The following is a 25,187-nucleotide window of genomic DNA, read 5'->3' as shown; positions in this document are numbered from 1 at the left end:
CACTTTCAGATTTTTTTTGTTGTTGCGTGTTTTGGCATTAAAGTTAGGAGAACCTTCCCTTATTGTCAAAGAGAACTGATCTAGAACATGGTTACAATGTTCTAAAATATACAACAATGTTCTAGATGAGTTTTATGGGATGTTGCAAGAACATTCATGTATCCAACTAACAACAATATAATATATATTGTGTTCTGAAAACATGGGTACTGCAGGACTTGGGGCAGACACATACAGACAGTGAGAAAGTTGTGGCCTCCCGGGTGGCACAGTGGTTAAGGGCGCTGTACTGCAGCGCCAGCTTTGCCACCAGAGATTCTGGGTTCGCGCCCAGGCTCTGTCGTAACTGACCGGGAGGTCTGTGGGGCGACGCACAATTGGCCTAGCGTCGTCCGGGTTAGGGAGGGTTTGGCCGGTAGGGAAATCCTTGTCTCATCGCGCACCAGCGACTCCTGTGGCGGGCCGGGTGCAGTGCGTGCTAACGTGGGTTGCACGGTGTTTCCTCCGACATGTTAGTGTGGCTGGCTTCCGGGTTGGATGGTGCTGTGTTAAGAAGCAGTGCGGCTTGGTTGGGTTGTGTATCGGAGGACGCATGACTTTCAACCTTCGTCTCTCCCGAGCCCGTACGGGAGTTGTAGTGATGAGACAAGATAGTAGCTACTATTTTTTCTATCCATTATTTGGATACCACGAAATTGGGGAGAAAAAGGGGTAAAATTTTTAAATAAATAAAATAAAGAGTGAGAAAGTTGTAAAAACAAAACGATATCTCTCTAACTTTGCTCCTGAACAAAATATGTGCAATTATATCAGTCTACAGCTTGTTATAGCCTGCATGCCTGCTGCTTCACGGATAGGCATAGGGATGGAATTTTTGCTAGCGCTAGCTAAGGATGTTGATCACTGCTCTTATAAACAATGTGTAGCTTGTCACTTATTTACAATAGTTTGACAATTTCCTGATGAAGTTGAAGACATGTTCCCAGCAGTCAGTCCGCACTAAAGCACTAATCGCTACATTGTTACATTGGGTCAGCAAAATGCACAGTGCAGCAGCAGACTCGATACTGTACTGACTCGGGGCAAAGCAGGCTGTTTGCTGCTTCAATAAACCCATTCATTGAGATAAATTAATGTTTATACAGTAGCTACCTTGCTTATGGAAGGAGCATTGCATTTAGTGTTCCACTAGCTGGTTGGTTAGCTTGTCTTTCGTTTCATATGAAGTGACTGGCTCAGGCATAGAGAGCAATTTAATAATGGACAGTTTTCGTGTACATAATACAATTTGATCAATACACTAAACTCCTTAGCGAGATGTAAAATCACGTGAATAAGACCGTCTCAAAGTTAAACTTCAAAATTAATGACAGATCTCTTTTTTTGTATATCTTTTAAAACATTTTTTTTAACCCTTTTCTCCCCAATTTTGCGGTATCTAATTGGTAGTTACAGTCTTGTCTCATCACTGCAACTCCCGTGCAGAATCGGGAGAGGCGAAGGTCGAGAGCTGTGCATCCTCCGAAACACAACCCAACCAAGCTGCACTGTTTCTTGACACAATGCCCACTTCACCCAGAAGCCAGTCGCACCAATGTGTCGGAGGAAACACCGTACACTTGGTGACCTTGTCAGCTTGCACTGCGCCCAGCCCGCCAAAGGAGTCGCTAGTGCGCGATGGGACAAGGACATTAATGACAGATTTCTTAATATTTGGATTTATTCTGACTATTTTTGAGGGTGACATACTAGTGACTGTTGTTGCTAGGTAACATGATAAGATTCATGGGATAAAGTTGCTGCCAAGGGTGCAGCGTCGGCATAGGATGCCCACTCGATAAAGAGGCTTCCGAAGGGCACAGTGGAGCCCTTGATGACTCAACAACTAGTGTTTGACTCATGAACGTGCATACCGAGTGATTGAGCACTCGAAATGCTCAAAGTGCTCGGTTTGAGATTCAGCCTGTGTATGTTTGGTGACACGTTGATGGATTATTCTCCTAACCCACAGAAAGCTGGACACATGAATTTTCCAATGGAAAATGTCTAGAACATTAATATCTTAAGTTCTGAGAACATGGTAACCACTCTCTTGGTAAGTTCTATTTGACATTAAGGGAATGGTCTCTTCGAAAAATTCCTTGCACATCACAAGAACATTCCTATGAAAACGTTAATGATCTACTGAGACTCTTAATTAAGGGAACATTATCTAAAGTTGTGGGGAAATTTGTTGTTGGCTGGGTCTCTCCTTCATCTCCTTCCCTGGCCCAGGGAGTGGCCTAGGAGACTGGGGAGTCTAGCACGCTCATCCTTTCAGTGGCAGGACTTGAAGGGTATGTCACCCAGAGAGGAGGGTGTTTGCTTATGTCTGATTTGTGTTTGTCTGTTGTGTTGTATTAGTAAGGATCTCCCCAGGGATATGTTAGTTTGTGTGTGTGTGTGTGTGTGTGTGTGTGTGTGTGTGTGTGTGTGTGTGTGTGTGTGTGTGCAATGAGTATTAGTTGTACTCCCCCTTAGGCTGTGTTTTTTTTGGAGCATATGAGTGGCTCCCTTGTCAGTCTACCTGTCTCTGTCTCGAAACACACTGCCAGTAAACATTGATTAGCTCTCCATCACTGACACACCAGCACAATTGGAGTGATCCTACTGGAGTGTCAGGGTGCCTTGGCTGGGTTTTTGCTGTTTGGGGTTTTAGGCTGGGTTTCTGTACAGCACTTTGAGATATCAGCTGATGTACAAAGGGCTATATAAATAAATTTGATTTGATTTGGTTTTGGCGGGGGAGGGTTTCACTCTGTGTGACTGTACCTGTATGTGTTAACTACCCTGTTTCATGTATTTATTGTAACCAGTAACTTCTCGTCATCCTCTTTCAGCATGACAGAATGGGTTTGCACTCAGCAGCAGGAAGGGCCTGAATGACAAGGGCCTGAATGAACCACCAATCATAGCTCTTTGCTTGTTTCAAGGTGAGGGATACAAACACAAAGTGCTTTAAAAAGTACATTTTTTGACGTGCATGATTTCATTGTGCGTGTTCATTTATACAGTCATTATTTTGAACTCTCAACCTCTTGGTTCACAGTTCTCCAATCTTGGGTGGGTACTGCTATGGTGACCAGTGAGCTGAGATAAGGCGGGGCTTTACCTAGCGGAGACTTGTAGATTACCTGGAGCCAGTGGGTTTGGCGACGAGCTGAAGCGAGGGCCAGCCAACGAGAGCGTACGGGTCGCAGTGGTGGGTAGTATATGGGGCTTTGGTGACAAAACGGATGGCACTGTGATAGACTGCATCCAATTTGTTGAGTAGGGAGTTGGAGGCTATTTTGTAAATGACATTGCCGAAGTCGAGGATCGGTAGGATGGTCAGTTCTACGAGGATATGTTTGGCAGCATGACTGAAGGATGCTTTGTTGCAAAATAGGAAGCCGATTCTAGATTTAATTTTGGATTGGAGATGCTTAATGTGAGTCTGGAAGGAGAGTTTACAGTCTAACCAGACACCTAGGTATTTGTGATTGTCCACAATTTCTAAGTCAGAACCGTCCAGAGTAGTGATGCTGGACGGGCGGCAGGTGCAGGCAGCGATCAGTTGAAGAGCATGCATTTAGTTTTACTTGCATTTAAGAGCAGTTGGAGGCCACGGAAGGAGAGTTGTATGGCATTGAAGCTCGTCTGGAGGTTAGTTAACACAGTGTCCAAAGAAAGGCCAGAGGTATACAGAATGGTGTCGTCTGCATAGAGGTGGATCAGATAATCACCAGCAGCAAGAGCGACATCATTGATGTATACAGAGAAGAGAGTTGGCCCAATAATTGAACCCTGTGGCACCCCCATAGAGACTGCCATAGGTCCTGACAACAGGCCCGATTGACACACTGAACTCTATCAGAGAAGTAGTTGGTGAACCAGGCGAGGCAGGCGAGTCGAAAGCCTTGTCCAGGTCGATGAATAGGGCTGCACAGTAATGTCTCTTATCGATGGCGGTTATGATACCTTTTAGGACCTTGAGCGTGGCTGGGGTGCACCCATGACCAGCTTTGAAACCAGATTGCATAGCTGAGAAGGTACGGTGGGATTCTAAATGGTCAGGAATCTGTTTGTTAACTTGGCTTTCGAAAGACCTTAGAAAGGCAGGGTAGGATAGATATAGGTCTGTAGCAGTTTGGATCTAGAGTGTCTCCCCCTTTGAAGAGGGGAATGACCGCAGCAGCTTTCCAATCTTTGGGGATCTCAGACGATACGAAAGAGAGGTTGAACAGGCTAGTAATAGGGGTTGCAACAATTTTGGCAGATCATTTTAGAAAGAGAGGGTCCAGATTGTCTAGCTTGGCTGATTTGTAGGGGTCCAGATTTTGCAGCTCTTTCAGAACATCAGCTATCTGGATTTCGGTGAAGGAGAAATGGGGGAGGCTTGGGCGAGTTGCTGTGGGGGGTACAGGGCTGTTGACCAGGGTAGGGGTAGCCAGGTGGAAACCATGCCAGCCGTTGAAATTCTCAATTATAGTGGATTTATCGGTAGTGACAGTGTTTCTGAGCCTCAGTGCAGTGGGCAGCTGGGAGGAGATGCTCTTATTCTCCATGGACTTATTCTTATTCTACAGTGTCCCAGAACGTTTTTGAGGTTGTGCTACAGGATGCAAATTTCTGCTTGAAAAAAGCTAACCTTAGCTTTCCTAGCTGTCTGTGTATATTGGTTCCTAACTTCCCTGAAAAGTTGCATGTCGCGGGGGTTATTCGATGCTAATGCAGAACGCCACAGGATGTTTTTGTGCTTGTCAAGGGCTGTCAGGTCTGCAGAGAACCAAGGGCTATATCTGTTCCTGGTTCTACATTCTTTGTTTGGGGCATGCTTATTTAAGATGGTGAGGAAGGCACTTTTAAAGAATAGCTAGACATCCTCTACTGACGGGATGAGGTCAATTTCTGTCCAGGATACCCAGGTCAGGTCGATTAGAAAGGCCTGATCGCTGAAGTGTTTTAGGGAGCGTTTGACAGTGATGAGGGGTGGTCGTTTGACCGCAGACCAATTACGGAAGCAGGCAATGAGGCAGTGATCGCTGAGATCTTGGATGAAAACAGCAGAGGTGTATTTGGAGGGCAAGTTGGTTAGGATGATATCTATGAGGGTGCCCGTTTTTACGGATTTGGGGTTGTACCTGGTGGGTTCATTGATAATTTATGTGAGATTGAGGGCATCAATCTTAGATTGTAGGATGGCAGGGGTGTTAAGCATGTCCCAGTTTTGGTCAACAAGCAGCACAAGCTTTGTAGATAGATGGGGAAATAAATTCTCATATGGTGTCCAGGGCACAGCTGGGGGCAGAGGGTTCTTCTATAACAAGCGACAACTGTGATATACTTTTTCTGGAAAGGTGGATTTTTAAAAGTAGAAGCTCAAATTGTTTTGGTACAGATCTGGATAGTAAGACAGAACTCTGCAGGCTATCTCTGCAGTAGATTGCAACACCGCCCCCTTTGGCGGTTCTATCTTGTCGGAAAATGTTAAAGTTAGGGATGGAAATTTCAGGGGTTTTGGTGGTCTTCCTAAGCCAGGATTCAGACATGGCTAGGACATCCGGGTTGGCAGAGTGTGCTAAAGCAGTGAATAAAACAAACTTAGGGAGGAGGCTTCTAATGTTAACATGCATGAAACCAAGGCTTTTACGGTTACAGAAGTCAACTAATGAGAGCATAATATGCCCCACCTCTAATGTAGGCGGGGCATATTATCCTGTTTTAATGATATTCCTGGATAATTTTATTGTGTAGTCTTAACAGAGAAGATTTACTTCAAAGTGCAAAGTGTTAGATTTTCTTCTGTAAAGGCCTTAATATACTGGCCCAATAAGCACATCCTCTCTAGAGATATCCCTTATTGGGACAGATATTTGGATGTTCTGGGTTCAATACCTGGGTGCAATACCTGCTAGGGGAATCACCCCACTCTCACATTCTTAGCAATATACAGTACCAGTCAAAAGTTTGGGCACACCCACTCATTCAAGGGTTTTTCTTTACTTTTACTGTTTTCTACATTGTAGATGAATTTTGAAGACATTAAAACTCTGAAATAGCACATATGGAATCACGTAGTAACCAAAAAAGGTTTAACAAATCAAAATATATTTTATATATGAGATTCTTCAAATAGCCACCCTTTGCCTTGACGAAAGTTTTGTACACTCTTAGCATTCTCTCAACCAGCTTCACCTGCAATGCTTTTCCAACAGTCTTGAAGGAGTTCCCACATATTCTGAGCACTTGTTGGCTGCTTTTCCTTCACTCTGTGGTCCAACTCATCCCAAACAATCTCAATTAGGCTGAGGTCGGGTGATTGTGTAGGTCAGGTCATCTGATGCAGCATTCCATCACTCTCCTTCGTGGTCAAATAGCCATTACACAGCCTGGAGGTGTGTTGGGTCATTGTTCTGTTGAAAAACAAATGACAGTCCCACTAAGCGCAAACCAGATGGGATGGCGTATCGCTGCAGAATGCTGTGGTAGCCATGCTGGTTAAGTGTGCCTTGAATTTTAAATAAATCATGTCTTAAAGTAATGATGGACTGTCATTTCTCCTTGCTTATTTGAGCTGTTCTTGCCATAATATGGACTTGGTATTTTACCAAACAGGGCTATCTTCTGTATACTACTCCTACCTTGTCACAACACAACTGACTGGCTCAAAACCCTTTGCTATGAGACTCGAAATTGAGCTCAGGTGCATCCTTTTTCCATTGATCATCCTTGAGATGTTTCTACAACTTGATTGGAGTCCACCTGTGGTAAATTAATTTGATTAGACATGATTTGGAAAGGCACACACCTGTCTATATAAGGTCCCACAGTTGACAGTGCATGTTAGAGCAAAAACCAAGCCATGAGGTCTAAGGAATTGTCCGTAGAGCTCCGAGACAGGATTGTGTCAAGGCACAGATCTGGGGAAGGGTACTAAAAAGATTCTGCAGTATAGAATGTCCCCAAGAACACAGTGGCCTCCATCATTCTTAAATGGATGAAGTTTGGAACCACCAAGACTCCTCCCAGAGCTGGCTGCCCAGCAAACTGAGCAATCGGGGAAAAGGACCTTGATTAGGGAGGTGACCGAGAAACCGAAAATAAATGTGCAACGGCGCTACCTATCTAACCTTACATAGCTTGTCAAGATCTGCAGAGAAGAATGGGAGAAACTCCCCAAATACAGTATTGTTGTGGAAAAATTCTTACACAGGGACTCTCAAAGTCAATCTTAAATGAATCATTGTTTATTGTCAGTGTGCTGGAGAGGTTCCAACCAACTCAATGCACCATAGTACACGTGTCAATCAGGAGATCTCGCTGTGCAGACCCAGCAGTTGTCTTATATACGGCAATAGACAGACAAGTTCTATTTGCATGATTTAGCATAATTAATTAATCATTACTGTTTTGTTTCATTCATGTGACCGACTAATACTGTTTCATAATAACATGTGACAGACCAACACCTCACGAGGCTTCTCCTCTCTAAGCTGAGACCTTGAAACAGAGATATCTTTTGTTTGTTCTCCAAACAACATAATTCGTTCTCAAAACACGGTCTGCGAGTACTGCCAAATTGCAGCTACTGATAGGTGATTTGCAAGGTCAGCCACATGCATGAACACAGAAATTGGTTTATGAACTCAGCAAAAAAAGAAACGTCCCCTTTTCAGGAGCCTGTCTTGTAAAGATCATTTGTAAAAATCCAAATAACTTCACAGATCTTCATTGTAAAGGGTTTATTAAACACTGTTTCCCATGCTTGTTGAACCATAAACAATTAATGAACGTGTACCTGTGGAACAGTCGTTAAGACACTAACAGCTTACAGATGGTAGGCAATTAAGGTCACAGTTATGAAAACTTAGGACACTAAAGAGGCCTTTCTCCTGACTCTGAAAAACACCAAAAGAAAGACGCCCAGGGTCCCTGCTCATCTGCGTGAACGGAGGCATGAGGACTGCAGATGTGGCCAGGGCAACAAATTGCTATATCCGTACTGTGAGACACCTAAGACCGCACTACAGGGAGACAGGACAGATAGATGATCGTCCTCGCAGTGGCAAACCACATGTAACAACACCTGCACAGGATCGGTACATCCGAACATCACACCGTACAGGATGGAAACAACCTCCCGAGTTAGACCAGGAACGCACAATCCCTGGACTGAGGGCTTGTAGGATTGTTGTAAGGCAGGTCCTCACCAGACATCACCGGCAACAACGTCTTCTATGGGCACAAACCCACCATCGCTGGACCAGACCGGACTGGCAAAGGTGCTCTTCACTGACGAGTTGCGGTTTTGTTTCACCGTGGGTGATGGTCGGATTCGCTTTTATCGTCGAAGGAATGAGTGTTACACCGAGGAGGCCTGTACTCTGGAGGGGGATCGATTTGAAGGTGGAGGGTCCGTCATGGTCTGGGGCGGTGTGTCACAGCATCATCGGACTGAGCTTGTTGTCATTGCAGGCAATATCAACTCTGTGTGTTACAGGGAAGACCTCCTCCTCCCTCATGTGGTACCCTTACTGCAGGCTCATCCTGACATGACCCTCGAGCATGACAATGCCGCCAGCCATACAGCTTGTTCTGTGCGTGATTTCCTGCAAGACAGGAATGTCAGTGTTGTGCCATGGCCAGCAAAGAGCCCAGATCTCAATCCCATTGAGCATGTCTGGGACCTGTTGGATCGGAGGGTGCGGGCTAGGGCCAATCCCCCCAGAAATGTCCGGGAACTTGCAGGTGCCTTGGTGGAAGAGTGGGGTAACATCTCCCAGCAAGAACTTGCAAACCTGGTGCAGTCCATGAATAAGAGATTCAATGCAGGACTTAATGCAGCTGGTGGCCACACCAGATATTGACTCTTACTTTTGATTTTGACCCCCCGTTTGTTCAGGGACACATTATTTCATTTCTGTTAGTCACGTGTCTGTGAATTTGTTCAGTTTATGTCTCAGTTGTTGAATCTTGTTTTTAATTTCATACATATTTTTACACATGTTAAGTTTGCTGAAAATAAACGCAGTTGACAGTGAGAGGACGTTTATTTTTTTGCTGAGTTTAGAACAGCACATGAATAGACCACAGAAATGAGTTAAGCACAAACATTAAAATTTCTATTACACAGGTGTGCCAAGCTTGTAGCGTCATGCCCAAGAGGACTTGAGGCTGTAATCGCTGCCAAATGTGCCTCAACAGAGTACTGAGTAAAGGGTCTGAATACTAATGTAAATGTGGTATTTCAATGTTTAACTTTTTTATAAATAGGCAAGAAAAAAAAGTGTATGCTTTGTCAATATGGGGTAATGGCCTTGAGATAGAAGCTGTCTTTCAGTCTCTCAGCCCCAACTTTGATACATCTGTACTGACCTTACCTTCTGGAAGATAGCGGGATGAACAGGCCGTGGCTCAGGCGGTGGACATCCTTGATGATCTTTTTAGCCTTCCTGTGACATCTGGTGCTGTATGTGTCTTGGAGGGCAGGCAGTGCGCCCCCGGTGATGCGTTGGGCAGAGCGTACCACCCTCTGGAGAGCCCTGCGGTTGCGGGCGGTACAGTTGCTGTACCAGGCAGTGATACAGCCTGACAGGATGCTCTCAATTGTGCATCTGTAAAAGTTGTGAGGGTCTTAGGGGCCAAGACAAATTTACTCAGCATCCCGAGATTGAAGAGGTACTTTTGCACCTTCTTCACCACACTGTCTGTGTAGGTGGACCATTTCAGATTGTCAGTGATGTGTACGCTGAGGAACTTGCAGCTTTCCATCTTCTCCACTGTGGTCCCATCGATGTGAACAGGGGCATGCTCTCTCTCGTCTCCTGAAGTCCACGATCAGCTCCTTCGTTTTGTTGATGTTGAGAGAGAGGTTATTTTCCTGGTACACCTCCGCCAGCGTCCTCACCTCCTCCCTGTAGGCAGTCTCGTCATTGTTGTTAATCAGGCCTACTACTGTTGTGTCGTCTGCAAACTTGATGATTGTGTTGGAGGCATGCGTGGCTGCGCAGTCATGGGTAAACAGGAAGTACAGGGTGGGGGCTGAGCACGCAGCCTTGTGTGGCCCCTGTGTTGAAGATCAGCGTAGTGGAGGTGTTGTTTCCTACCTTCACCACCTGGGGGGCGGCCCGTCAGGAATTCCAGGACCCAGTTGCACAGGGCCGGGTTCAGACCCAGGTCCCAGAGCTTAATGTTGAGCTGGAGGGTACTATGGTGTTGAAGGCTGAGCTATAGTCAATGAACAGCATTCTTACATATGTACTTCTCTTATCCAGATGGGATAGGGCAGTGTGCAGTGCAATGGTGATTGCATCATCTGTGGATCTATTTGGGCGGTATGCAAATTGAAGTGGGTCTTGGGTGTCAGGTAAGGTGAAGGTGATACGATCCTTAACTACCCTCTAAAAGCACTTCATGATTACAGAGGTGAGTGCTACGGGCCGATAGTCATTTAGTTCACATACCTTTGCTTTCTTGGGTACAAGAACAAAGGTGTACAACTTAATGCAAGTGGCGACAGCAGACTGTGAGATAGGGGAGGTTGAATATGTCCATAAACTCTCCAGACAGCTGGTCTGCACATGCTCTGAGGACACAGCTAGAGATACCATCTGGACCGGCAGCCTTGCGAGGGTTAACACGCTTAAATGTCTTACTCAACTCTGCCACAGAGAACAAGAGCCCCGTCCTTGGGAGAGGACCACGTCATTGGCACTGTGTTAACCTCAAAGCGGGCGAAGAAGGTGTTTAGCTTGTCCAGGAGCAAGACTTCAGTGTCCGCGATGTGGCTGGTTTTCCCTTTGTAATCCGTGATTGTCTGTAGACCCTGCCACATACGTCTCGTGTCTGAGCCGTTGAATTGCGACTCCACTTTGTCTCTTTACTGATGTTTTGCCTGTTTGATTGCCTTACAGAGGGAATAATTACACTGTTTGCATTTGACCATATTCCCAGTCACCTTGCCAATGCTGCCATCTATCTGCCAAAATCCAATATGTTATCAGAAGGACAACCATCTCTGCAGCACTCCACCAATCAGGCCTTTATGGTAGTGTGGTCAGATGGAAGCCACTCCTTTTACTCAAGTATGACAATTGGATACTTTTTCCACCACTACTTGAGTGACCCAGCCAGAGCCCGGATTTGAACCCGATCGAACATCTCTGGAGAGACCTAAAAATAGCTGTGCAGCGACGCTCCCCATCCAACCCGACAGAGCTTGAGAGGATCTGCAGGAAATAATGAGAAAAATTCCCCAAATATAAGTCTGCCAAGCTTGTAGCGTCATACCCAAGAAGAATTGAGGCTGTCATCACTGTCAAAGTACTGAGTAAAGGGTCTGAAAATTATGTAAATGGGATTTTCCTGTATTTAAAAAATATATCAATTAGAAAAAATTTATAAAGATCAGTTTTTGCTTTGCCAATATGGGAAATTGTGTGTAGATTGATGAGGGAAAATGTGTAAAAAGTCAAGGGGTCTGAATACTTTCGGAATGCACTGTACACCACCGCCTTTCTTCTTCCCAGAGAGTTCTTTATTCTTGTCTGTGCGATGTACTGAGAACCCAGTTGGCTGTATGGATGGGGACAGTATATCCGGAGAGAGCCATGATTCCGTGTAACAGAGTATGTTACAGTCCCTGATGTTTCTCTGGAAAGATATCCTCACACTGAGTTTGTCTACTTTATTGTCCAAGGACGGAACCTTAGTAAGTAAATTACTCGGGAGCGGTGGATGGTGTGCACGCCTCCTGAGTCGGACTAGAAGTCCACTCTGAATACCTTTTCTCCACCAGCGGCGTCTAAGGGCAGCCTTTGGGATAAGTTAAATTGCCCTGGGGGGTATGAACAAAGGATCCAATTCCGCGCCGAATACAACAGGTACAACAGACCTTACAGTGAAATGCTTACTTACGAGCCCCTAACTAACAGTGCAGTTTCAAAAAATACGGATAAGAATAAGAGATACAAGTAACAAGTAATTAAAGAGCAGCAGGGGGTGCCGGCACAGAGTCAATGTGCGGGGGGCACCGGTTAGTTGAGGTAGTATGTACATGTAGGAAGAGTTAATTAATGTGACTATGCATAGATGACAACAGAGAGTGGGAGTGGAGTGGAGAGGGGGGGGGGGCAATGCAAATAGTCTTGGTAACCATTTGACAAGACGTTCAGGAGTCTCATGGCTTGGGGGTAGAAGCTGTTTAGAAGCCTCTTGGACCCAGACTTGGTGCTCCGGGACTGCTTGCCGTGTGGTTGCAGAGAGAACAGTCTATGACTAGGGTGGCTGGAGTCATTGACAATTTTTAGGGCCTTCCTCTGACACCACCTGGTATAGAGGTCCTGGATGGCAGGAAGCTTGGCCCCAGTGATGTACTGGGCCGTTCGCACTACACTCTGTAGTGCTTTGCGGTCGGAGGCAGAGCAGTTGCCATACCAGGCAGTGATGCAACCAGTCAGGATACTCTCGATGGTGCAGCTGTAGAACCTTTTGAGGATCTGAGGACCCATACCAAATATTTTCAGTCTCCTGAGGGAGAATAAGTTTTGTCGTGCCCGCTTCACGACTGTCATGGTGTGCTTGGACCATGTTAGTTTGTTGGTGATGTGGACACCAAGGAACTTGAAGCTCTCAGCCTGCTCCACTGCAGCCCCGTCGATGAGAATGGGAGCGTGCTCGGTCCTCTTTTTCCTGTAGTCCACAATCATCTCCTTTGTCGTGATCACGTTGAGGGAGAGGTTGTTGTCCTGGCACCACAAGGCCAGGTCTCCTCCCTATAGGCTGTCTCGTCATTCTCGGTGATCAGGCCTACCACTGTTGTGTCATCAGCAAATGTAATGATGGTGTTGGAGTCGTGCCTGGCTGTGCAGTTATGATTGAACAGGGAGTACAGGAGGGGGCTGAGCACGCACTCCTGAGGGGCCCCCGTGTTAAGGATCAGCGTAGCGGATGTGTTGTTACCTACCCTTACCACCTGCGGGCGGCCCATCAGAAAGTCCAGGATCCAGTTGCAGAGGTAGGTCCTGTCGTGGAAATTTCCTCTATTTACCAAATCATGAGAGCAAACCACACACAAGTCAGAGTTATCACAAAGTCCATTTTTAATTATATGAGCTCTATCACAACCCTGTGACTCTCAGATCAATTCAGTGTCTATCAATGAATTCTCTGAGAGTCCCTTCCACATTTCAACTGAGATCCTTTATAGCAAAGACACACACAGGATAAGACAGCGTCGGCATAATTCATCGTTCAGCTTTGTCTCCTAAAACATGTTATTTTCTCAAACTCAGAACCATAAACCAATCCTCCATATCAACAGGCATATATCAAATCCATCCTATCTTGACAAGATCACAGAGACACACTGACTGGCACACAGACATTGTGGAGCCAAGAGATACACGCTTGACCTCTCCCCTCTCTCCGGCCCAAGCAACTTAGTCTTGACATAGAACAGATACTGCAACCCCGCCACAGTATTATACAAAAATAACATTCTGATGAGAAGTAACTTACAAACATATGATGAATATAAAACATCTTACCTATGTTACCAACCAATTCTGGTTATTCCCCAACAATCCTTAGCTTATTGATGAGCTTTGAGTGCACTATGGTGTTGAATGCTGAGCTGTAGTCAATTAATAGCATTCTCACATTGATGTTCCTTTTGTCCAGGTGGGAAAGGGCAGTGTGGAGTGCAATAGAGACAGCATTATCTGTGGATCTATTACGTCGGTATGCAAATTGGAGTGGGTCTAGGGTTTCTGGGATGATTGTGAGTTACCGCTGCTCTGTTACTGTGCTCTGTAATAACACAAAAAACTTTCTGGGCTAATAATGTAAGAAATAACATACAAAAAAACGAAATACTGCAAAGTTGCTTAGGAGCTAGAAGCAGAGCTGCCATGTCTGTTGGCGTCATCTTTAAAAAAAAAAAAAAATATTATTTTAAACAAACCAGAAAATGACATACATTGGGTATACAAAACATTAAGAACACCTTCGTGATATTGAGTTGTACCCCTCTTTTGCCCTCTTTTGCCCTGGGTGGTGGACCATTCTTGATACACACGGGAAACTGTTGAGCATGAAAAACCCTGCAGCGTTGCAGTTCTAGACACTAACAAGTGCACCTGGCACCTACTACCATACCCTGTTCAAAGGCACTTAAATATTTTGTCTTGCCCATTCGCACTCTAAATGGCACACATACACAATCCATGTCTCAGGGCTTAAAAATAATTATTCAACCTGCCTCCTCACCTTCATCTACACTGATGGAAATGGATTGAACAAGTGTAGCAGGAAGATCTGAATGCTGTGAACCAAGAGGTTGTGAGTTTAAATCCCAGGTGAGGACATGTTTAATAATATTCACTGTATAAATGAACATGCACAATGTAATCATGTATGTCAAATAAGTAAATTCAAAACAATGTTGAAAGAATTGTGTGAGAGTAACATTAACCTTGCCAACAGACATAACGAGCTATAAATGGACTAGTGGTTCACTAATCAGGGCCTTGATTGACTTCACAACAGTAACTAGGCATTCTGTGTAATAAAAAAAATATTTGTCGGGAGAAAGTTTCTTTGGGACCATCACGTCCTGACAACTGATACACAGAAATGTTTTTGCAATGTCCAATGAATCGTGTCTAGAACATTAATATCTTACATTCTGAGAACATGGCAACCATTCTAGTCCCTGTGTATACCTTCAAGATGTGGGATAAGCTTATTTCCAAATTGGTTAAACAGGAGACCTAGAGTGAGACTCAAAGTCATTTTTTTCCCAAAGACAAAGGTGGCCTGAGCTTACCCAATTTTAACAAATACTTTTGGGCTGCTCAATTAAAAGCTTTGGTGGCCTGGATTAAACAAGATTTTGGGTTGGGTACAAATTGAGCAAAGTTCATGTCTAGGAATACCCTTCCTTCATTACCATTTTTAGGCCAATTACATTGGAGGAAAGTTAGATTGAAGAATTAATGGATAAGATGCACTCTAAAAGGTATGGACATCAAGTAAGAAAAAAACTGGAAATGCCAACTTTGCTCTCAAGGGCCATGAAAATGACTAACAATGCTAACTTTCTGCCATCCATAATGGACAGAGGCTTCAGTTGAAGGGCAGAAAAAGGATTAACCAGCATTTTGAAAGGAATGTCCTAAAATATTTGTTTGTTTGTTATTTAACATTTATTTAACTAGGCAAGTCAGTTAAGTACAAATTCTTATTTACAATGATGGCCTACGCTGGTCCAATTGTGCGCCACCCTATGGGACTCCCAATCACGGCCGGGTGTGATAAAGCTTGGATTTAAATCAGGGACTGTAGTGACACCTTCTTGCACTGAGATGCAGTGCCTTAGACTGCTGTGCCACTCGGGAGCCAGCTCCAGACCAAATTTGACACTAATGACACATAAGGAATGGGAGGGCATTAAAAAAATTACCATCCAGTGTAGAACAATGTTTCACAAACATATTGGAAGGTCAAATAACAGCCAAAATGAGGTGTCAAATCAAATCTAATTTTATTGGTCACATACACATGGTTAGCGAGTATAGCGAAATGCTTGTGCTTCTAGTTCCGACCATGCAGTAATATCTAACAAGTAATCAAAAAATTTCACAACTACCTTTTACACACAAATGTAAAGGAATGAATAAGAATACGTACATATAAATATATGGATGAGCGATGGCCGAACGGCATAGGCAAGATGCATTAAATGGTATAGAGTACAGTATATACATATGAGATGAGTAATGTAGGGTATGTAAACATGATAAAAAAGTGGCATTGTTTAAAATGACTAGTGATACATTTATTACATCCAGTTTTGAATTATTAAAAGTGGCTAGAGATTTGAGTCAGTATGTTGGCAGCAGTGATGGCTGTTTAACAGTCTGATGGCCTTGAGATAGAAGCTGTTTTTCAATTTCTCGGTCCCAGCTTTTGATGCACCTGTACTGACCTCGCCTTTTGGATGATTTCGGGGTGAATATGCAGTGGCTCAGGTAGTTGTTGTCCTTGATGATCTTTTTAGCCTTCCTGTGACATCGGGTGGTGTAGGTGCCCTGGAGGGCAGGTAGTTTGCCCCCTGTGATGCGTTGTGCAGACCTTACTACCCTCTGGAGAGTCTTACGGTTGTGGGCGGAGCAGTTGCCGTACCAGGCGGTGATACAGCCCGACAGGATGCTCGCGATTGTGCATCTGTAAAAGTTTGTGGGTGTTTTTAGTGACAAGCCAAATTTCTTCAGCCTCCTGAGGTTGAAGAGGCACTGTTGCGCCTTCTTCACCACGCTGTCTGTGTCGGTGGACCATTTCAGTTTGTCCGTGATGTGTACGCCAAGGAACTTAAAACTCTCCACCTTCTCCACTACTGTCCCGTCGATGTGGACAGGGGGGTGCCCTCTGCTGTTTCCTGAAGTCTACGATCATCTCCTTTGATTTGTTGACGTTGAGTGTGAGGTTATTTTCCAGATACCACACTCTGAGGGCCCTCACCTCCTCCCTGTAGGCCGTCACGTCATGTTGGTAATCAAGCCTACCACTGTAGTGTCGTCTGCAAACTATGTGGTTGAGTTGGAGGTGTGCATGGCCACACAGTCATGGGTGAACAGGGAGTACAGGAGATGGCTAAGAACGCACCCTTGTGTGGCCCCAGTGTTGAGGATCAGTGGGGTGATGTTGTTACCTACCCTCACCATCTGGGGGAGTCCTGTCAGAAAGTCAAGGACCCAGTTGCACAGGGTGGGGTCGAGACCCAGGGTCTAGATCTTAATGACGAGTTTGGAGGGTACTATGGTGTTAAATGCTGAGCTGTAGTCAATGAACAGCATTCTCACATAGGTATTCCTCTTGTCCACATGGGTTAGGGCAGTGTGCAGTGGAATTGCAATTGCGTCGTCTGTGGACCTATTGGGGCGGTAAGCAAATTGTAGTGGGTCTAGGGTGTCAGGTAGGGTGGTCCTTGATCCTGTCAGGTAGGGTGGTATGATCCTTGACTAGTCTCTCAAAGCACTTAGTCATTTAGCTCAGTTACCTTAGTTTTCTTGGGAGCAGGAACAATGGTGGCCCTCTTGAAGCTTGTTGAATCAGCAGACTGGGATAGGGATTGATTGAATATGTCCTTAAACACACCAGCCAGCTGGTCTGCGCATACTCTGAGGATGTGGCTAGGGATGCCATCTGGGCCGGAAGCCTTGCGAGGGATAAATGTTTTACACACATTGGCTGCGGTGAAGGAAAGCCCGCAGGTTTTGGTAGCGGGCTGTGTCGGTGGGACTGTATTGTCCTCAAAGCGAGCAAAGAAGTTGTTTAGTTTGTCTGGGAGCAAGACATCGGGGTCTGCGACGGGGATGGTTTTCTTTTTGTAGTCCGTGATTGACTGTGACTCTGCCACATACCTCACGTGTCTGAGCCATTGAATTGCAACTCTCAGTTATATAAAGGGATACAGATGACTACATCTGAACACACACTGGGTGTTAAAGGAAAATGGGAACTAGTAATTACTGTAGTGGTGGAAGATGGATCATGGGAGAGAATTGCACTAGTAGCACAGTGTGGAAGAAGTTTGACTGGAAAGTGAAGATGAGATACTTTAGAACTTTCTTGATATCGAAATTAGAAACTGGACACAGGAATGTTCTTGCAACGTTCTCATGAAACGTGTCTAGAACAATATCTTGTATTCTGAGATCTTGGCAACCATGTTTTGTGTATGTTTGATGTGATGTTTCATGGAATATTCCCCTAACCCTCAGAAAACTGGACACAATATTCTTGCAACATCCCATAAAATGCATCCAGATCATTAATGTTGTATATTCTGAGAACATTGTGACCACGTTCTATATCATTCTGCTTGACATTAATATAATGCTCTCCTTTAACACCTACATGTTCAAAAGGTTCTCAGAAGTTTTTGCTAACATAGATAGAATGTTATCCCAACTAATGGAAAACTGGACACTCAAACATTAGGGGAACTTTACGGGTAACATTACAAAAACGTTCTCTCTCCCTAGAATTGTTAGCTGGGTTGATGTGTGACAAAAAAGGTCCCATATACACTGAGTTTCACAGCAACAACCATGCTGCTCCCACCACAATGTGAAATATTGTTTTTCACTGGAAGTCTGTCTGGATCTGAATCATTACAAGAGACAGGAGCCTCTGAGCCTCAATGAATGCACGGGCAATCGTTGACTCATGGGCATTTCCATGTAAAAAGCCCCATGAGCACTAACTTGAAGTTCACAGGAGCACATCAAATTTGGTGTCAAATGAAAGCTACAAATATATTTGGAAGAAATTAAGGCATATATACTGAATTTTTTTGGACAATTTTCCACCCCCAAAAATGTGGAATAAGCAAAGGCTTTGATTTCTGGTGAAACACCTGGAAAAGGGTTCTTATTAAACATCTAGCAAAAAAAGTATTGAAATGTATTAGAAATACATCAAAACACAATGTTGAAGTAAAGACAACTGTCAACTAAAACATTTATATTTAGTTTGAGAGATTATTTTCCTTCTGTACGTTTAAGAAATAAAAACCCACATATCGTTAAGATATTTTCTAATCAGTAACAGAATTACCCAAAAATCTGTAACAGAATGACTGCAACTGAATTGGCTACAATGGGAATTCATAATAGTCACAAACCACAGTTGGGCCACCTGCTACTGTCCTCCCTTCCTCCCTCTCTTTCCATTTACTGTAACCAGCCCTCTCATCCACTGGATGTTGAAAAGTTTTGAAATTTGGTCAGTCCAAATCTGAATTAATCATAGATATCTGTTAAACAAGTTTGGACAGTATAATAGAGCACAGTACAATACAGTACAAAAAATGAAGTAGAGTATAAGTCAGTACAAAAAGATCAATACTGTACAGTAGAATTTAATACAGTACATTAGAGTATACTGGAGTACTGTGCGTTAGCAGGAAACCGCAGGGTGCCTGTGACGCGTCTAGTGCAGTAGTGCCTAGGTAGAGGTAAGCCGCATGCCCACCTACCTCATGCTTGAATACTCTCGCTTACAGCTCGCTGCCGCTGGCCAGCCCTTGTGGTGAATTGGGGGGCAGCTTCATGCACCAGTCTCCCTTTGCCAGAACAAAGCCTCTCCATGACCAAGACTCCAGTCGGCCCTCATCTTGGCAATACATATGAACTTGTTTTCTTGAACTCCAGACTTACCAGCAGGGGATCTCAGAGCAGCAGTGGGTCACAAAGTTACATTTGTACATTTGCACCTCTGTTTGGACACACCCTGGCAGCCATCAACCATTTCCTTTTTTCCCTTAACCTTTATTTGACTAGGCAAGGCAGTTAAGAATAAATTCTTATTTTCATTTGAAAGCCTAGGAACAGTGGGTTAACTGCCTTGTTCAGGGGCAGAACGACACAGTTTTACCTTGTCAGCTCAGGGATTTCGCTTACTAGTCCAACACTCTAACCACTAGGCTACCTGCCACCCCATTGCCCTGCTACCTTGTGGGTTTGTCTGGTACAACAAAGGTGCTGTATGTGTCTTGGAGGGCAGGCAGTGCGCCCCCGGTGATGCGTTGGGCAGAGCGTACCACCCTCTGGAGAGCCCTGCGGTTGCGGGCGGTACAGTTGCTGTACCAGGCAGTGATACAGCCTGACAGGATGCTCTCAATTGTGCATCTGTAAAAGTTGTGAGGGTCTTAGGGGTCTTAGGGGCCAAGCCAAATTTACTCAGCATCCTGAGATTGAAGAGGTACTTTTGCACCTTCTTCACCACACTGTCTGTGTAGATGGACCATTTCAGATTGTCAGTGATGTGTACGCTGAGGAACTTGCAGCTTTCCATCTTCTCCACTGTGGTCCCATCGATGTGAACAGGGGCATGCTCTCTCTCGTCTCCTGAAGTCCACGATCAGCTCCTTCGTTTTGTTGATGTTGAGAGAGAGGTTATTTTCCTGGTACACCTCCGCCAGCGTCCTCACCTCCTCCCTGTAGGCAGTCTCGTCATTGTTGTTAATCAGGCCTACTACTGTTGTGTCGTCTGCAAACTTGATGATTGTGTTGGAGGCATGCGTGGCTGCGCAGTCATGGGTAAACAGGAAGTACAGGGTGGGGGTTGAGCACGCAGCCTTGTGTGGCCCCTGTGTTGAAGATCAGCGTAGTGGAGGTGTTGTTTCCTACCTTCACCACCTGGGGGGCGGCCCGTCAGGAATTCCAGGACCCAGTTGCACAGGGCCGGGTTCAGACCCAGGTCCCAGAGCTTAATGTTGAGCTGGAGGGTACTATGGTGTTGAAGGCTGAGCTATAGTCAATGAACAGCATTCTTACACATGTACTTCTCTTATCCAGATGGGATAGGGCAGTGTGCAGTGCGGTGAGTGCTACGGGCCGATAGTCATTTAGTTCACATACCTTTGCTTTCTTGGGTACAAGAACAAAGGTGTACAACTTAATGCAAGTGGCGACAGCAGACTGTGAGATAGGGGGAGGTTGAATATGTCCATAAACTCTCCAGACAGCTGGTCTGCACATGCTCTGAGGACACAGCTAGAGATACCATCTGGACCGGCAGCCTTGCGAGGGTTAACACGCTTAAATGTCTTACTCAACTCTGCCACAGAGAACAAGAGCCCCGTCCTTGGGAGAGGACCACGTCATTGGCACTGTGTTAACCTCAAAGCGGGCGAAGAAGGTGTTTAGCTTGTCCAGGAGCAAGACTTCAGTGTCCGCGATGTGGCTGGTTTTCCCTTTGTAATCCGTGATTGTCTGTAGACCCTGCCACATACGTCTCGTGTCTGAGCTGTTGAATTGCGACTCCACTTTGTCTCTTTACTGATGTTTTGCCTGTTTGATTGCCTTACAGAGGGAATAATTACACTGTTTGCATTTGACCATATTCCCAGTCACCTTGCCAATGCTGCCATCTATCTGCCAAAATCCAATATGTTATCAGAAGGACAACCATCTCTGCAGCACTCCACCAATCAGGCCTTTATGGTAGTGTGGTCAGACGGAAGCCACTCCTTTTACTCAAGTATGACAATTGGATACTTTTTCCACCACTACTTGAGTGACCCAGCCAGAGCCCGGATTTGAACCCGATCGAACATCTCTGGAGAGACCTAAAAATAGCTGTGCAGCGACGCTCCCCATCCAACCCGACAGAGCTTGAGAGGATCTGCAGGAAATAATGAGAAAAATTCCCCAAATATAAGTCTGCCAAGCTTGTAGCGTCATACCCAAGAAGAATTGAGGCTGTCATCACTGTCAAAGTACTGAGTAAAGGGTCTGAAAATTATGTAAATGGGATTTTCCTGTATTTAAAAAAATATATAAATTAGAAAAAATGTATAAAGATCAGTTTTTGCTTTGCCAATATGGGAAATTGTGTGTAGATTGATGAGGGAAAATGTGTAAAAAGTCAAGGGGTCTGAATACTTTCGGAATGCACTGTACACCACCGCCTTTCTTCTTCCCAGAGAGTTCTTTATTCTTGTCTGTGCAATGTACTGAGAACCCAGTTGGCTGTATGGATGGGGACAGTATATCCGGAGAGAGCCATGATTCCGTGTAACAGAGTATGTTACAGTCCCTGATGTTTCTCTGGAAAGATATCCTCACACTGAGTTTGTCTACTTTATTGTCCAAGGACGGAACCTTAGTAAGTAAATTACTCGGGAGCGGTGGATGGTGTGCACGCCTCCTGAGTCGGACTAGAAGTCCACTCTGAATACCTTTTCTCCACCAGCGGCGTCTAAGGGCAGCCTTTGGGATAAGTTAAATTGCCCTGGGGGGTATGAACAAAGGATCCAATTCCGGAAAGTCGTATTTCTGGTTGTAGTCAAATAAAATTTTATTAGGTCACATGCGCCGAATACAACAGGTACAACAGACCTTACAGTGAAATGCTTACTTACGAGCCCCTAACCAACAGTGCAGTTTCAAAAAATACGGATAAGAATAAGAGATACAAGTAACAAGTAATTAAAGAGCAGCAGGGGGTGCCGGCACAGAGTCAATGTGCGGGGGGCACCGGTTAGTTGAGGTAGTATGTACATGTAGGAAGAGTTAATTAATGTGACTATGCATAGATGACAACAGAGAGTGGGAGTGGAGTGGAGAGGGGGGGGGGGGGCAATGCAAATAGTCTTGGTAACCATTTGACAAGACGTTCAGGAGTCTCATGGCTTGGGGGTAGAAGCTGTTTAGAAGCCTCTTGGACCCAGACTTGGTGCTCCGGGACTGCTTGCCGTGTGGTTGCAGAGAGAACAGTCTATGACTAGGGTGGCTGGAGTCATTGACAATTTTTAGGGCCTTCCTCTGACACCACCTGGTATAGAGGTCCTGGATGGCAGGAAGCTTGGCCCCAGTGATGTACTGGGCCGTTCGCACTACACTCTGTAGTGCTTTGCGGTCGGAGGCAGAGCAGTTGCCATACCAGGCAGTGATGCAACCAGTCAGGATGCTCTCGATGGTGCAGCTGTAGAACCTTTTGAGGATCTGAGGACCCATACCAAATATTTTCAGTCTCCTGAGGGAGAATAAGTTTTGTCGTGCCCGCTTCACGACTGTCATGGTGTGCTTGGACCATGTTAGTTTGTTGGTGATGTGGACACCAAGGAACTTGAAGCTCTCAGCCTGCTCCACTGCAGCCCCGTCGATGAGAATGGGAGCGTGCTCGGTCCTCTTTTTCCTGTAGTCCACAATCATCTCCTTTGTCGTGATCACGTTGAGGGAGAGGTTGTTGTCCTGGCACCACAAGGCCAGGTCTCCTCCCTATAGGCTGTCTCGTCATTCTCGGTGATCAGGCCTACCACTGTTGTGTCATCAGCAAATGTAATGATGGTGTTGGAGTCGTGCCTGGCTGTGCAGTTATGATTGAACAGGGAGTACAGGAGGGGGCTGAGCACGCACTCCTGAGGGGCCCCCGTGTTAAGGATCAGCGTAGCGGATGTGTTGTTACCTACCCTTACCACCTGGGGGCGGCCCATCAGAAAGTCCAGGATCCAGTTGCAGAGGTAGGTCCTGTCGTGGAAATTTCCTCTATTTACCAAATCATGAGAGCAAACCACACACAAGTCAGAGTTATCACAAAGTCCATTTTTAATTATATGAGCTCTATCACAACCCTGTGACTCTCAGATCAATTCAGTGTCTAACAATGAATTCTCTGAGAGTCCCTTCCACATTTCAACTGAGATCCTTTATAGCAAAGACACACACAGGATAAGACAGCGTCGGCATAATTCATCGTTCAGCTTTGTCTCCTAAAACATGTTATTTTCTCAAACTCAGAACCATAAACCAATCCTCCATATCAACAGGCATATATCAAATCCATCCTATCTTGACAAGATCACAGAGACACACTGACTGGCACACAGACATTGTGGAGCCAAGAGATACACGCTTGACCTCTCCCCTCTCTCCGGCCCAAGCAACTTAGTCTTGACATAGAACAGATACTGCAACCCCGCCACAGTATTATACAAAAATAACATTCTGATGAGAAGTAACTTACAAACATATGATGAATATAAAACATCTTACCTATGTTACCAACCAATTCTGGTTATTCCCCAACAATCCTTAGCTTATTGATGAGCTTTGAGTGCACTATGGTGTTGAATGCTGAGCTGTAGTCAATTAATAGCATTCTCACATTGATGTTCCTTTTGTCCAGGTGGGAAAGGGCAGTGTGGAGTGCAATAGAGACAGCATTATCTGTGGATCTATTACGTCGGTATGCAAATTGGAGTGGGTCTAGGGTTTCTGGGATGATTGTGAGTTACCGCTGCTCTGTTACTGTGCTCTGTAATAACACAAAAAACTTTCTGGGCTAATAATGTAAGAAATAACATACAAAAAAACGAAATACTGCAAAGTTGCTTAGGAGCTAGAAGCAGAGCTGCCATGTTTGTTGGCGTCATCTTTAAAAAAAAAAAAAAAATTATTTTAAACAAACCAGAAAATGACATACATTGGGTATACAAAACATTAAGAACACCTTCGTGATATTGAGTTGTACCCCTCTTTTGCCCTCTTTTGCCCTGGGTGGTGGACCATTCTTGATACACACGGGAAACTGTTGAGCATGAAAAACCCTGCAGCGTTGCAGTTCTAGACACTAACAAGTGCACCTGGCACCTACTACCATACCCTGTTCAAAGGCACTTAAATATTTTGCCTTGCCCATTCGCACTCTAAATGGCACACATACACAATCCATGTCTCAGGGCTTAAAAATAATTATTCAACCTGCCTCCTCACCTTCATCTACACTGATGGAAATGGATTGAACAAGTGTAGCAGGAAGATCTGAATGCTGTGAACCAAGAGGTTGTGAGTTTAAATCCCAGGTGAGGACATGTTTAATAATATTCACTGTATAAATGAACATGCACAATGTAGTCATGTATGTCAAATAAGTAAATTCAAAACAATGTTGAAAGAATTGTGTGAGAGTAACATTAACCTTGCCAACAGACATAACGAGCTATAAATGGACTAGTGGTTCACTAATCAGGGCCTTGATTGACTTCACAACAGTAACTAGGCATTCTGTGTAATAAAAAAAATATTTGTCGGGAGAAAGTTTCTTTGGGACCATCACGTCCTGACAACTGATACACAGAAATGTTTTTGCAATGTCCAATGAATCGTGTCTAGAACATTAATATCTTACATTCTGAGAACATGGCAACCATTCTAGTCCCTGTGTATACCTTCAAGATGTGGGATAAGCTTATTTCCAAATTGGTTAAACAGGAGACCTAGAGTGAGACTCAAAGTCATTTTTTTCCCAAAGACAAAGGTGGCCTGAGCTTACCCAATTTTAACAAATACTTTTGGGCTGCTCAATTAAAAGCTTTGGTGGCCTGGATTAAACAAGATTTTGGGTTGGGTACAAATTGAGCAAAGTTCATGTCTAGGAATACCCTTCCTTCATTACCATTTTTAGGCCAATTACATTGGAGGAAAGTTAGATTGAAGAATTAATGGATAAGATGCACTCTAAAAGGTATGGACATCAAGTAAGAAAAAAACTGGAAATGCCAACTTTGCTCTCAAGGGCCATGAAAATGACTAACAATGCTAACTTTCTGCCATCCATAATGGACAGAGGCTTCAGTTGAAGGGCAGAAAAAGGAT

Source organism: Oncorhynchus clarkii, chromosome 17 (assembly GCF_045791955.1).
Source record: "Oncorhynchus clarkii lewisi isolate Uvic-CL-2024 chromosome 17, UVic_Ocla_1.0, whole genome shotgun sequence".
Classification (NCBI taxonomy): domain Eukaryota; kingdom Metazoa; phylum Chordata; class Actinopteri; order Salmoniformes; family Salmonidae; genus Oncorhynchus; species Oncorhynchus clarkii.
Note: the sequence above shows the minus strand (reverse complement) of the source record.